Genomic DNA, 12,187 nt, shown 5'->3' with positions numbered 1-12,187 from the left:
TGTAGTGCTGAAGATGCACTTTTGGTTATGTCAGATTGAGGCGTTTAGCCACCTGGAGAAATTTGGAGGTTAGCGTCATGATCCTGCAGATTATGGCCGCTGATGGTCACATTGTCCAGGTATGGGAATGTGGTCTCGAGTCCATAATCATCGACTGTACAGTCCATCTCCCTCTGGTAGACAGAGACCCTGTTGGTGACTCTGAAAGGGACGCAGAGGAAGTGGTATAGGCAGCCATATGCCTCAAAGTCAATGTAAGTGGGAAGGAGTCACGTGATGGAGTACTGGCCAGTAGGAGAATACCAGCCCTCTCCAGAAAAAAAGAAATAAAGTGAAGAAAATACAAAGTTCAAGAAACACAAAACACAACAAACAAAAGATAAAGTTGTGGAGAAAAGAAAGAAAATGGCACCCAAGAAGGATAAAGTAAAAACAATGGGAAAAAAAGAAGAAAAGACGCCGGAAGAGAAAGGAGAAGGCCTTACCTACATGAAGAAACAGGGAGCCGTCGTGGAGAAAAGAGCCCGTTCCTCAAGGTTGGTGATGAACCCGCAGAGTCGTGACCTCCCGACCACTGGACTGCAAACAGAAGCATGCAACTGCGCATGCACGAAGAGTCGCGCATGCACAATGCGCACACTAAGGGAATAGAAAAAAACGATGGGAGGAAGGCCCAGCTGAGGAGCGAATTAACACAGCACGACCAGCTGAGGGATGCCCGACATCAGGGCTTTCAGCTGGAAGAAGAGGAAAGTGACAGGAAAGGGAGTGATAGGAAGGAAGAACAGAAACAGGAGACCCAACAGATGACTAGCCCAGAAGAAGAGAAACAACAGCAAGAAGCCATGCAAGAAGATGCCCAGCAAAGTGAGGGAAGCAGCTCAACAAGAAAGTCAGAAGAGACACAGATACAAGGAAGAGAAATAGAAGACACAAACACAGATGCAGACACAGAAGAAGAGGAAGAAGACCAAGATCTGCACAGAGAAATAGAAGGTAAAATATATGGACAGAATATAGATTAAAAAAATTTCAAGAACAAATTGACATTAGAATTTAGTGAAATGAAAAAAAAAAGAAAAGTACAGAAGAAAAAGTGAGTAGAATAGAGCTGGTCATGACAGAAATAGGGAAAAGATTAGAAAATGTGGAAGAACGAGAAATGGCTGTAGAAGTGGAAGTGAATGACTTAAGAAGAAAATTGGAAGACAGTGACAAAAAAGTTAGTCACAGGAGTTGTTCGCTCAGAAGACGGATATAATGGAAAATTATAGTAGGTGAAACAATATAAAAATAGTGGGCCTAAAGGGAGATGAAGAAGGCACAGGTATGAAGGAATTTATAAAAGAATGGATTCCAAAGGTCCTGGGAATGCCAGAAATACAGGAAGGAATGGAAATAGAAAGAGCACACAGAACACTAACCCCGAAACCACAGACACAACAAAAACCAATATCCATTTTAGTAAAATTTCTGAGATACACGACAAGAGAAAATATACTGGAGAGGGCAAGGAATAAAATTAGAGAAGACAAAAAACCATTGGAATACAAGGGTCAAAAAACATTTTTTTACTCAGACATAAGTTTTGAACTCCTAAAGAAGAGGAAGTAGTTTAACACAGAAAAATCGATCCTATGGAAAAAAGACTATAACTTTATGTTAAGATATCCAGCTGTGGTTAAAATATTTATCCTGGGGGAGCAAAACAGACTGTTCTCGGATCCAGAGAAAGCATGAGAATTTGCAGAACACCTGCAGGACAGAGGAATGATGAACAAAAGTAACAAAAATGAAGAACGACGATGAACTACATATAAAGATGTAAAAATAATGTAAAAGTAAGAACTAAAGAAGGGAAAGCAAAGGGAAGAAAGGAAGTAAGAGGGGAAAGAGGGTGAGCTTTGTTATATGTGAAGATAAAAATCTTTTCTGGACGGGGTTGGGTGGGAGAGAATAACAGTCACTGCAAAATCAGTTGACGCTTGCGAGTGAGTTTGTAATCCAAATGGAGAGGGGTTTTGTGGTTGACGGGCAACTCAGGGGGGGCATTTGGGGTTAAGGGAATTTTAGATGTGGGAGTTGTTGAAGTATTTTATGTTTTAAAAGTGTTGTCATACATTGAGTTCAAAAAGGAAAAACTGAGAGATGAAAATGGGGAAAAGGGGGAAGGTGGTGGTGAGGAAGTGGAAATGAGGTGTAAACAGAATATGAGATGGCCATGTTGAACTATATGTCTATCAATATTAATGGATACATAACCAAATTAAACAAAAAAGGCTATTAAATTTCCTGAAAAAAGAAAAAAATAGACATAGCATTTGTGCAGGAAATGCATCTAATTGAAGTCGAACATAATAAATTAAGGAGAGACTGGGTAGTGCACGTAGCGGCAGCATCATATAATTCAAAAGCCAGAGGTGTAGCTATATTAATAAATAAAAATGTACCAATCAAAATAGAGGAGAAAATAATAGATCCAGCAAGGAGGTATGTAATGATAAAGTGTCATTAGATATATTAAGAATTTTGGAATTTGATCAATATATATGCATCTAATGAAGAGGATCAAAAGTTTATGCAAGATATTTTTTTTGAAGATTGTAGATACGTTGGGGAATATATTGATAGGAGGGGATTTTTAACCGTAATTTGGACCCAATGTTGGATAAAACTGGACAAAAGACTAGCAAAAAGAATAAAGTGGCCAAATTTATGGTTAAATCAATGCAGGAAATGAAACTTATGGATATATGGAGGAGGGAGCACCCAAGGGAGAAGGAGTACTCATATTATTCAAGTAGGCATAAAACATACTCAAAGATTGATATGTTTTTGTTGTCGGCCCATATTCAAGGAAGAGTTAGGAAAACTGAATATAAAGCTAGATTGCTATCTGATCACTCACCCCTGTTATTAGCAATAGAACTGGAGGACATTCCACCAAGAACATATAGATGGAGATTAAACTCCATGCTACTTAAAAGACAGGAATTTAGAGAATTTATTGAATGCCAAATTAAAATGTACTTTGAAATAAATACGGAATCAGTGAAAGACAAATTTATATTATGGGATCCAATGAGAGCCTTCTATAGAGGGAAGATAATAAGTTATGTAACTAAAGTGAAAAAGGACAACAATCGGGAAATAGAACAGTTGGAAAGGGAGATAATAAGTACAGAAAAAGAACTAGCAACAAGGGAAGATATAACAAAAAGATTATTGGCGGACAAAAAAATAAAATACGAAATGTACAAGGTGGAGAAGAACATAATGAAAATAAAGCAAAAGTATAATGAGCTAGAAGAAAAAAACACACAAAGTATTAGCCTGGCAACTTAAAACAGAACAAGCTAAAAGAACTGGGTCGACTAGGCAGCGATGTCCACTATCTCCCTCACTGTTCGCTTTAGCAATAGAACCATTAGCAGAACTGATAAGAACAGAAAATAAAATAAAAGGGATAAAAATAAAGGAGGAGTATAAAATCAGTTTATTTGCAGATGACATCATAATATACTTAACCGAACCAGAAATATCAATAAAGAAATTGAAGGAATATGGAGAAATATCGGGGTACAAGATCAACGCAAATAAAAGTGAAGCGATGCCAATGAGTAATGCGGATTATACAGAATTTAAAAAAGAATCCCCATTTAAATGGCAAACAAAAGCAATCCGATACCTAGGTATTAGATTAGCTAATAATTTAAGCCACCTGTACAAATTAAATTATCAGCCATTAATGAAGAAATTACAGGAAGACTTAGAACATTGGAAAGAATTACCACTAACATTGATAGGGATGGTAAATTACATTAAAATGAATGTCTTCCCAAGGATACAATACTTATTTCAATCGTTACCAATTCCCTTAACAGAGAAATTCTTTAATGAACTAAAAAGAATAATAAGGAAATTCTTATGGAAAGGGGGGAAAACTGAGGATAGCGTTAGATAAATTAACAGAGTGGTACAAACAAGGTGGTTTGCAGTTACCAAACTTTAAAAATTATTATAGAGCAGCACAATTAAGGTATTTATCAGACAAGGGAAAAACCAAATTGGACAGATAAAGCTAGATAAAATAGGGGAGAAGGTTCCAGAACATATACTTTATAAGTGGGATGAAAGCTGGTGCAATATAAAAGCTCATCAGTACTGCATCTTTACTCAATATATGGAAGAAGATTCACTAAGAAAGGCAAAAAACAAATTACCAACTACCAAAATTATTATTGACGCAAAATCAACTAATCCCTTTTATAATAGATAACCTTTCCTTTAGAGAATGGGAGAGAAAAGGAATTAAAAAAACAGAAAATTGTTTTTTGGGAAATAATTTATTAACATTTGAACAAATATGGAATAACTCATGGTACAATGTTTGCATACCATCAACTGAAAGCCTACTTAAAGGATAAATTGGGAAGCAGATTGAGATTACCAGAAGGAAGCAGCTTTGAATATGTGATTACAGACACAATGATAATAAAAAGATTTATAACATGTACATCAGGCTGCAAGAGAAGGAAAATGATGAAATAAGCTATAAACCCAAACAAAAGTGGGAAAAAGATTTAAACATAAAGATAAAAAATGAAATATGGGAAAAGTTATGCTCTGGAACTATGAAGAATATAATAAACACAAGGTTACGCATGATACAGTATAATTGGTTACACAGGTTATCTTATCACGCCCAAAAGGTTTTTAAAAATGGGATTCAACATAAAGATATTTTTTCAATAAGAAGGAAACGGGAACAACAGTACATGCAATTTGGGCATGTGTGAAAGTGAAAATGTTTTGGGAAGATCTAAATCAGGTATTAAATAAAATCGCAAAAAGCAACATACCAAAACATCCATAGATCTTTCTTCTAAGTAATATAAGAAGTAAGGAATGAAGTGCAAAAAAGATTTATTATGATAGCCTTAGCTGTAGCAAAAAAATGTATAATGTCAACTTGGAAATCAGAAGAGAGCCTGAGAGTACAGCAATGGTACATGGAAATAAACAAATGTATTTCCATTGGAAAAAAATAACATATAATTTAAAAAATAAAGTCACATTATTTGAACAAATTTGGGAGCCGTACATGGAACATAACAGAGAGGGCTTGCCTCGAACCTCCACCCCCTACAATGATAAGAAGACAAAATGAAAGTAGATGACACATTTTTCTTGTTTATTTTCATTGTGTGATGACATTGTATAATGGTTTTATTATATTGTATATGTTGAATGTTTATTGGTTTTGGAGGGGGTGGGAAGGGGGGAGGGAAGGTAGGGTGGGGAAATGGGAAAAAATGCTACTGTGTATATTTAAGAGGGAAATGTTTGTATGCATTTTGGTTGATATGATTCAGTGTGAAAAATAAAAAAAATTATATAAAAAAAATTCAGTGTAAGTGGATTGGTAGCTGGTGGTAAGCTGACAAGGTCGATGGTCTGGGCGATCTCGTTGACCATGTTGGCGATGCGGGGAAGCGTTGTTTCTCTCCTCTCTTTACCACCACTTCTTGGGCTCTCCATGCTCTGATGCATGTTTTTAATGACTCCTTCCATTGTCGTTTGACCTTTGCTTTAATGAAGGCTCTGTCCCCAGGACTGTGCCGTCTGCTCCTAGTTGCTACCGGCTTGCAGTCGATAGGTAAGGTGGATAGACACGGAGAGTAGAGAGGCCACAGATCGTATTCAGAGGGGTTGGCTAGTTGGTGTTGTAGACTGTGAGGGGTGGGAGGTGGCTGTTGAACTGCATGCGGACGCTCTATAGCTGGCACTGAAAATCCAGTCCCAGTATGTCCGGTGCACAGAGGAGTTTAAAATTCTTCTACTCGGTGTCCCGCACCATCAGCCTCAGAGGGTAGCAGCTGCTGATCTCAGCCGAGTGGGATTGGGAGGCCTTACTTTGTGTTGTGGTTACCACGAGGGAGTATTGCTATAGAGTACCCAGGTGGGTGAAGCTCTTGGTGCTTCCTGTGTTAAATAAACAGTTTGTAGGGTGATTGTTTACTTCAACGTTCATCATGGCTTTGGCCAGTTTGTTTGGGCTGTCTTGATCAAGGATGATGGAGGTGAGCATGTGGTCGCTGTCCGAGTCACTGCTTTGTTAGTTTGGAGGCATTTGCCAAGAATGGCCAGGCCTATGTTGCGTACGCGGTGCTGTCTCGTACCACCCAGAAGTGGAGCTGGAAGTGGTTCCACCTCGGCTTGTCAGCCCCAGGGCCGTGTTGATCCAACCCCAGCCACGAGAAGTGACATCTATGGTCGAGCCGGAAGTGGGGCGGTCCAAGATGGTGATGGTTGTTGGCCACATGCGGCGCTGCTGGGGGAAGCAGTACTCAAAGAGGAGATGAGTGTGACATAGTGGTGTAGTAACTTTCACGAAATGACCTTTCTTCCTGCATGCAGAGCAGGTGGCACTTTGGCTCTTCCAGGGATGCTTCCTGTGCCCGCAGAAGTAGCACTTCAGGTGCTTGATGGTAATGGCAGCGATATGGGATTCTGCATCCCAAGATGGTGGCGCCCGTGTTTCCCCCATGTGGTGGCCATGTTACCTGAAGAAAATACTTTAGCACTCCGCTTCACTGTCTTAGTGATTTAGCCAGGTCCACTACCTCCTGCAGACTCTGATCGCCCTTTTCTAGTAGCCTCTGTCTGATGTAGGCAGTGCTGAACCTGGTCATGCACATGTCCTGTATTAGACTGAGGTCGACAGCAACAGATTTCTCGGGAGTCGCAAGCTTGCCCCAATGCCCGCATGGATTCATCAATCAACTCACCCGGCGTTTGTTTTCGGCTGCCTAGGAGGAATTGTGCATCTGTGACATTTGTTGGGGCCCAGTACTCCTTCTGCTGGAACTCCATCACTTCAGAATAAGCAGTAAGGTCTCTTATCGCCTAGAAAATCCAATGGCCAACTTGAGCAAAGAGCACTTCTCTCTCGTCTTCTTTACTCCACACGTCATTGCGCCTCATGTTGAGGCAGTGAACCTACTGGTTGAATTTAGTTGAAGCCTCCGGATCCTTGCGGTCAGTGTCTAATCTATCTGTTTGTTCTACTTTATCCATGATTGAAAATTAAGGTGATGAACTTGTACTACCAATCAGACAGAGAATTGTGATTAATTGGCTTTAATCGCCTTAAAGTGTCAGCACAGCTTGCATGTTGCTGGCCTGGTTTCAAGGCAGGTACTGAGGGAGGGGTTTGAGTGTAACGGTCTTTATGGGGATATCTGGGAGGGAAGAGTCACAGGTCAGCCCATACAGTACATACATACAACTATATAGTTGTAGCATTACAGCACTGCTGGCAATGATGGTGGAGGCAGGTGTTATAGGATCTTTAAAGAATTTTAGATAGGTACATGGAACTGAGAACAATGGAGGGTTATGCAGTTTTTAAGAGGAGGTTATTAGGTCAGCCCAATACTTTGGACTGAAGGCATGTACTGTAGATCTATTTTTTATGCTTCATAGCCATTGAATTTCTTCCAGTAAGTCTAACATGGAGGTGCCCATAAGTTAATTACATCCACCAATTAAGCAATGAAGCCCCAGTCTTAAGATATTGGTGTCCATCTTTAGAACTTCACAGAACTTCAGCCTAAATATTTGATGTCAGCTATTGGTTGCAATATTTAAACGTACAACTTTTCAGAGGGGATACCAGCTAAAGCAACATGAACACAAGCAGAATTCATTTAAAAATGCATAAATGTTTTTCATGTAAGGGTGGGTAGGGGTATGACTGTGGCATATGTAATATTCGAGGTTGTAAGTACTATGATCAGTTACTGAACTTGAAAGTCTCACTTGTACAAACTCTGTCCTGATATGAAGCTGTCAAACTGGAAATGGTTGAACTGAAATGTTAAACATTCAAATGAAATGTATAAAAATAAAGGATTGTAAGAGGATATTTTTATCTACTCTTAAGAAATTGTACCTTTGAGGGCAGCTGCAGTTTCTATTAATAGATCTAATTTGGTATATCTGAAATGGACATGTGCGAACACAGGGGGGGGGGGGGTGTTGCCTGCTTAACACAGCTGTTTCAGAGTATTATGAGCTAAAGTGAATTCTAAATGGATACTTGAGTTCATTAAAATTACTACACCACTATGTCACACTCATCTCCTCTTTGAGTACTGCTTTTAATATTTTAAAACTGTGCGTTAATGTACCTAAAGTTGCTTTGAGGCCATTCTCTAGATTTTTTTGTGGATCCCAATACTTTTAAACACTTGCTACGGGGATGCAAGTTGAGTAGGCTAGGCCTTTATTCCTTGCAACACAGGAGGATGAGGGGTGATCTCATAGAATCATGACAGGAATAGATTAGGTGAATGCAGTCTTTTGTCCAACTATGGCTTTATTTAAAACATTTTTTTGATATTTAGTTGTGGCAGGGTCCATTCTGTCATTTAAGAGAAAAGTTGGATGTGTACGTGGAGGAGAGGGGGTTGGAGGGTTATTGGCGGAGAGCGGGAGGTTTGAGCTAGTGGAGTTGTTCTAGTGAACTGGTGCGGACTCGAAAGGCCAACATGGCCTGTTTGCGCTCCGCAAATGGTTATGGTTATGGTTATAATGAGGGAAATTTAAAACTAAAGGCTGTAGTTTTAAAGTGAGGAGGTGGGGGTGAGATTTGATAGGAACCTGAGGGGGTAACATTTTTTCCCCACAAAAGATGGTGGGTGTATGGAATAAGTTATCAGACAAACAACTGTTTAGGCCGATAATATTGCAAAGTTTAAGAAACATTTAGACAGATAACTGGATAGGATAGATTTGGAGGGATGTGGGCCAAATGCAGGGAGGTAGGATGAGTGTGAGAAGGAAATTTTGGTTAGCGTGGGCAATTTGGCCAAAGGACCTGTTTCCATTGATGTATAACTTTAAGTAGGTGGGAGGAGTAAAGATTTGCCAGCTGTCAAAATTTTCAAGGGAATTTTGTAAGTGTGGCTTCATCTGTGCAAAGTTTTTGAGACTTTACAGCTCCTCAGGCCTTAACACAGGAATTTTAAACACCCTGGTTCAACAAGAAAGGGCATCTGCATCTGGACCTGGTCAGCACAATTGAGGGTTCTTAGGCAATGGGCCCTCGTGACAAAAATCAAAACTTGTCAAAACCAGCTGTCAAGCTTTGAGAAGTAATATTTAGGCATTGTACATCCATGGAGTCAATCTCACTGGAGATACTTCCACTCACATTGTAAAAGAATTTTTTTTTGTCAATGAGAATTTATTCAAAGTTGCTGTCTGAGTGGCAAGTCTTTCCAGCGTTTTCTGTTTTCAGCTCTCCAGCAAACAAACTATTTTTGTCATATTTTTAAAATGGTAAATTTCTGTTTGGGATCTTTCCTTGCACTTGAGTTTTCCTACATTACAACAGCAATTACACTAATTAATTGTAACCAAAGTCCCTTTATTGGCTGTAAGTGTGTTACACAAGTGCAAGCCTTTTTCTTGTACAGTTTCACCTTTAAGTATGTAACAGTGTATGGAACCCTAATATGTTTAAAGTGTTTTTTAAAAAGTTTATTGAATTAAACTATTTTCTTTGGAGTGCTAAGAAAAAATCTTAAAAATTAGATGTTGGTAAAAGTAGGGAATAGTTTTTGTGCAAAAGTTTATAAACCTCTTGCAGAGATTTTGTTCACTTAGACATTGGAACTTACAAAAATGTTTAGGGTCATCAGAGAATAATATAGCATTAAAATCTGGCCCTTATTGGCCACCTTATGTATTCCACTGTTGCCTATCCATGATATTATTTGCTTGTATTTGACGCATGTCCTTCTATGCATTTTCATATCCCAAATGTCCTTTAAATATAGTTGCACCTTGTCTGGCAAACTCATTCCAGACATTCACCATGCTCCATGTGATAGTCTTTAACCCAAAACCCTCCAGTTCTGAATTTCCCTGCTCTGCAGAAAAAAAGCACATTTTTCCTATTTATGCCCCTCATAATCTATAAAGTTGTACAACGTATCTCCACAAATCCCCATGTTTCAGTAAAGATAAACCAAGCCTGTCTAATTTCTCCTAACAACAGCCCTCCATTTCAGGCAACTCCCTAGTGAATCTCTTCTGCTCTCTCGCCACTGCTGCACTCTTCTTCCCATGTGGCAACCAGAACTGTACACGACACTCAGTGCAGCTGAACTAATGTTTTGTACTATTGCAACATGACATCCCAACAAACTCAATGCCTTGGGTTGGGAGTATGTAGACAAACATAGTAATTGCCCTTTTTAAAATCTCAGGGACCGATGGTCCTGCATCCAAAGGTTTTTTCTGTTCATCAATACTCCTGAGATCCCTGCCATTTACTGTCTTAACAGAATTTGATTTGAGAGATGTGTATTTGAGATGCAGATTGGCCTTGATCTCGATAAATGATGAGTTTAATAAACTTTTTCTTTGTAGGAGTAAAAGGATGAATGTGATTGTTTCTGCGAGGCAGCATTGAAAAAATGGATAGAAGAATATGAAGAGGGGTTGCAGACCCCAGGCGAGCAGTAGACCAGTGCAGGGCACCAGGGAATGTGATAACACTCCCGTTGAGAAGGAGAAGCATGGTACACAGTCCCAACAGGAAGATAACCACGTCATTGAAACAGTGAGGGAGTCAGTGGCTGAAGCATCCACATGGGTCGCAGGTGATGCACTCCGAGGACCTTCATGGGCTGCGAGAGACATGCTCATGGGAACCGAGAGGATGCTGAGGGCAAGGAGGTTTCCCGAAGGGCCTCGGGCACCGGAAACTTCCTTATCATATTGAAGGTTTGGATCTGGAGCTCAGGTTGCCTATGAATGAAACAGGAGTCTGTGTAACTGTGAAGGTGCTGAAGGTGAATCCACAGACACTCAGTGACTCTGAACGGATTCTCTTTTGCTTTTGTTTCTCCTATTGTTAGGGGTACTGTGCTCATGGAACAAAAGTTTAAGTATATCATTTATGTTACATTTTTAATGTATTATTATTACTACGTGACAATAAAAAGGAACTTTGAACCTTGCAACTTCCAGTAACAGAGGAGAAACAATCGGAGCTGAGGGATGTGGCTAATGCATGTAGCACAACTCTATTTATTGGATGGAGCAACACCATGAATGGAAAAGGTACTTTTAAAAACAAATACTTAATCTGAAGTAATTTGCAGCAATTGTAATAAATTTACTGATATACCCGGTACATTTTTAATTTTAAAAAATCTGCCAGATTTCCAATCCTTTTATATGCCCCTCATGTTCAAAATATCTTTGACAGAACTGCAAGAGTATTGTCAAGAGTGATTAAGGGAGCAGGCTGAATGGAGCATTGTTTTGTGAGCTGAGAGTCCAAAATTGATGGAAGCCTCCACACCCATGAGACAGAAAACAAAGGTAAGAATCAACATTAAAGTCTACAATTCATGGATGTGTAGTTAACCTACAGATTGGTCCAATGGGAGATTAATGTATTTTCTTTGAAGACCACCAATCATCGAGCTCTTGTCAAAATTGTGATTCTGTACCATTTTACCTTATATTCATTTCTGGTTCTTCAATAAAAAATTATTTTCTAATCCAAATTCTAGGCACTGAATAAGACATACAGTAAGAGCTTTGCCACCTCAGACTATGAGGAGTAATTTCTTGTCTCAAAGTACAGTATTGCAAATCTTTGGGATCCTTTACTGCATAGAGCAGAGAACGCTGCTTCACTTTATTTGAGACAATGATTGATTCCTACCAAGTTCAAAAATCTAAGTGTTTGAGAGTGAAGTACAATGCAGTTGAGGCCAGAGATCAGATAAATTATAATCGTATTGTTTCCATCATTCAAACTCCAAGAGCCATGAAGTGTAGTGTCCAGTGTTACCACAGCACTCCTCAATCACCAATATTGATACATTAACCTCATCTATTAATTAAACATGATCTGAGATTCCTACAAACTATCGAGCATCTGTCAAAACAGACCCATAATGTTGTATATTTGTTAGAACATCTGCTAGTTGGGGAAATGCTTTGTGTGACTACTTAAATGCAAACTACAGGTTCCTGGAATCTACAAGTTAAAACGATGAAATGATTTAAACACACCCTTCACAGGAGGTATTTTGGGAAAAAAAACTAGAGTGAATGAATTCACTGATCACATAAATGCAATTTTAAAACTTAGCAA

General features: G+C 39.1%; 1 long non-coding RNA gene across 1 annotated transcript in view; it reads left to right on the top strand.

The window, feature by feature from the left end:
* Nucleotides 1-11,403, top strand: part of LOC138739135 (uncharacterized) — a 61,313-nt gene extending 49,910 nt beyond the window's left edge. The window contains exons 2-3 of the long non-coding RNA XR_011342030.1: nt 10,444-11,139; nt 11,288-11,403. This is a non-coding gene — a long non-coding RNA (uncharacterized lncRNA). The remainder of the gene's footprint in view (nt 1-10,443; nt 11,140-11,287) is intronic.
* The last annotated feature ends 784 nt before the right edge of the window (nt 11,404-12,187 follow it).

This window comes from Narcine bancroftii, chromosome 7 (assembly GCF_036971445.1).
Source record: "Narcine bancroftii isolate sNarBan1 chromosome 7, sNarBan1.hap1, whole genome shotgun sequence".
Lineage (NCBI taxonomy): Eukaryota > Metazoa > Chordata > Chondrichthyes > Torpediniformes > Narcinidae > Narcine > Narcine bancroftii.
The sequence above is the reverse complement of the archived record's forward strand: the minus strand, read 5'-3'. Positions and strand labels throughout refer to the sequence as shown.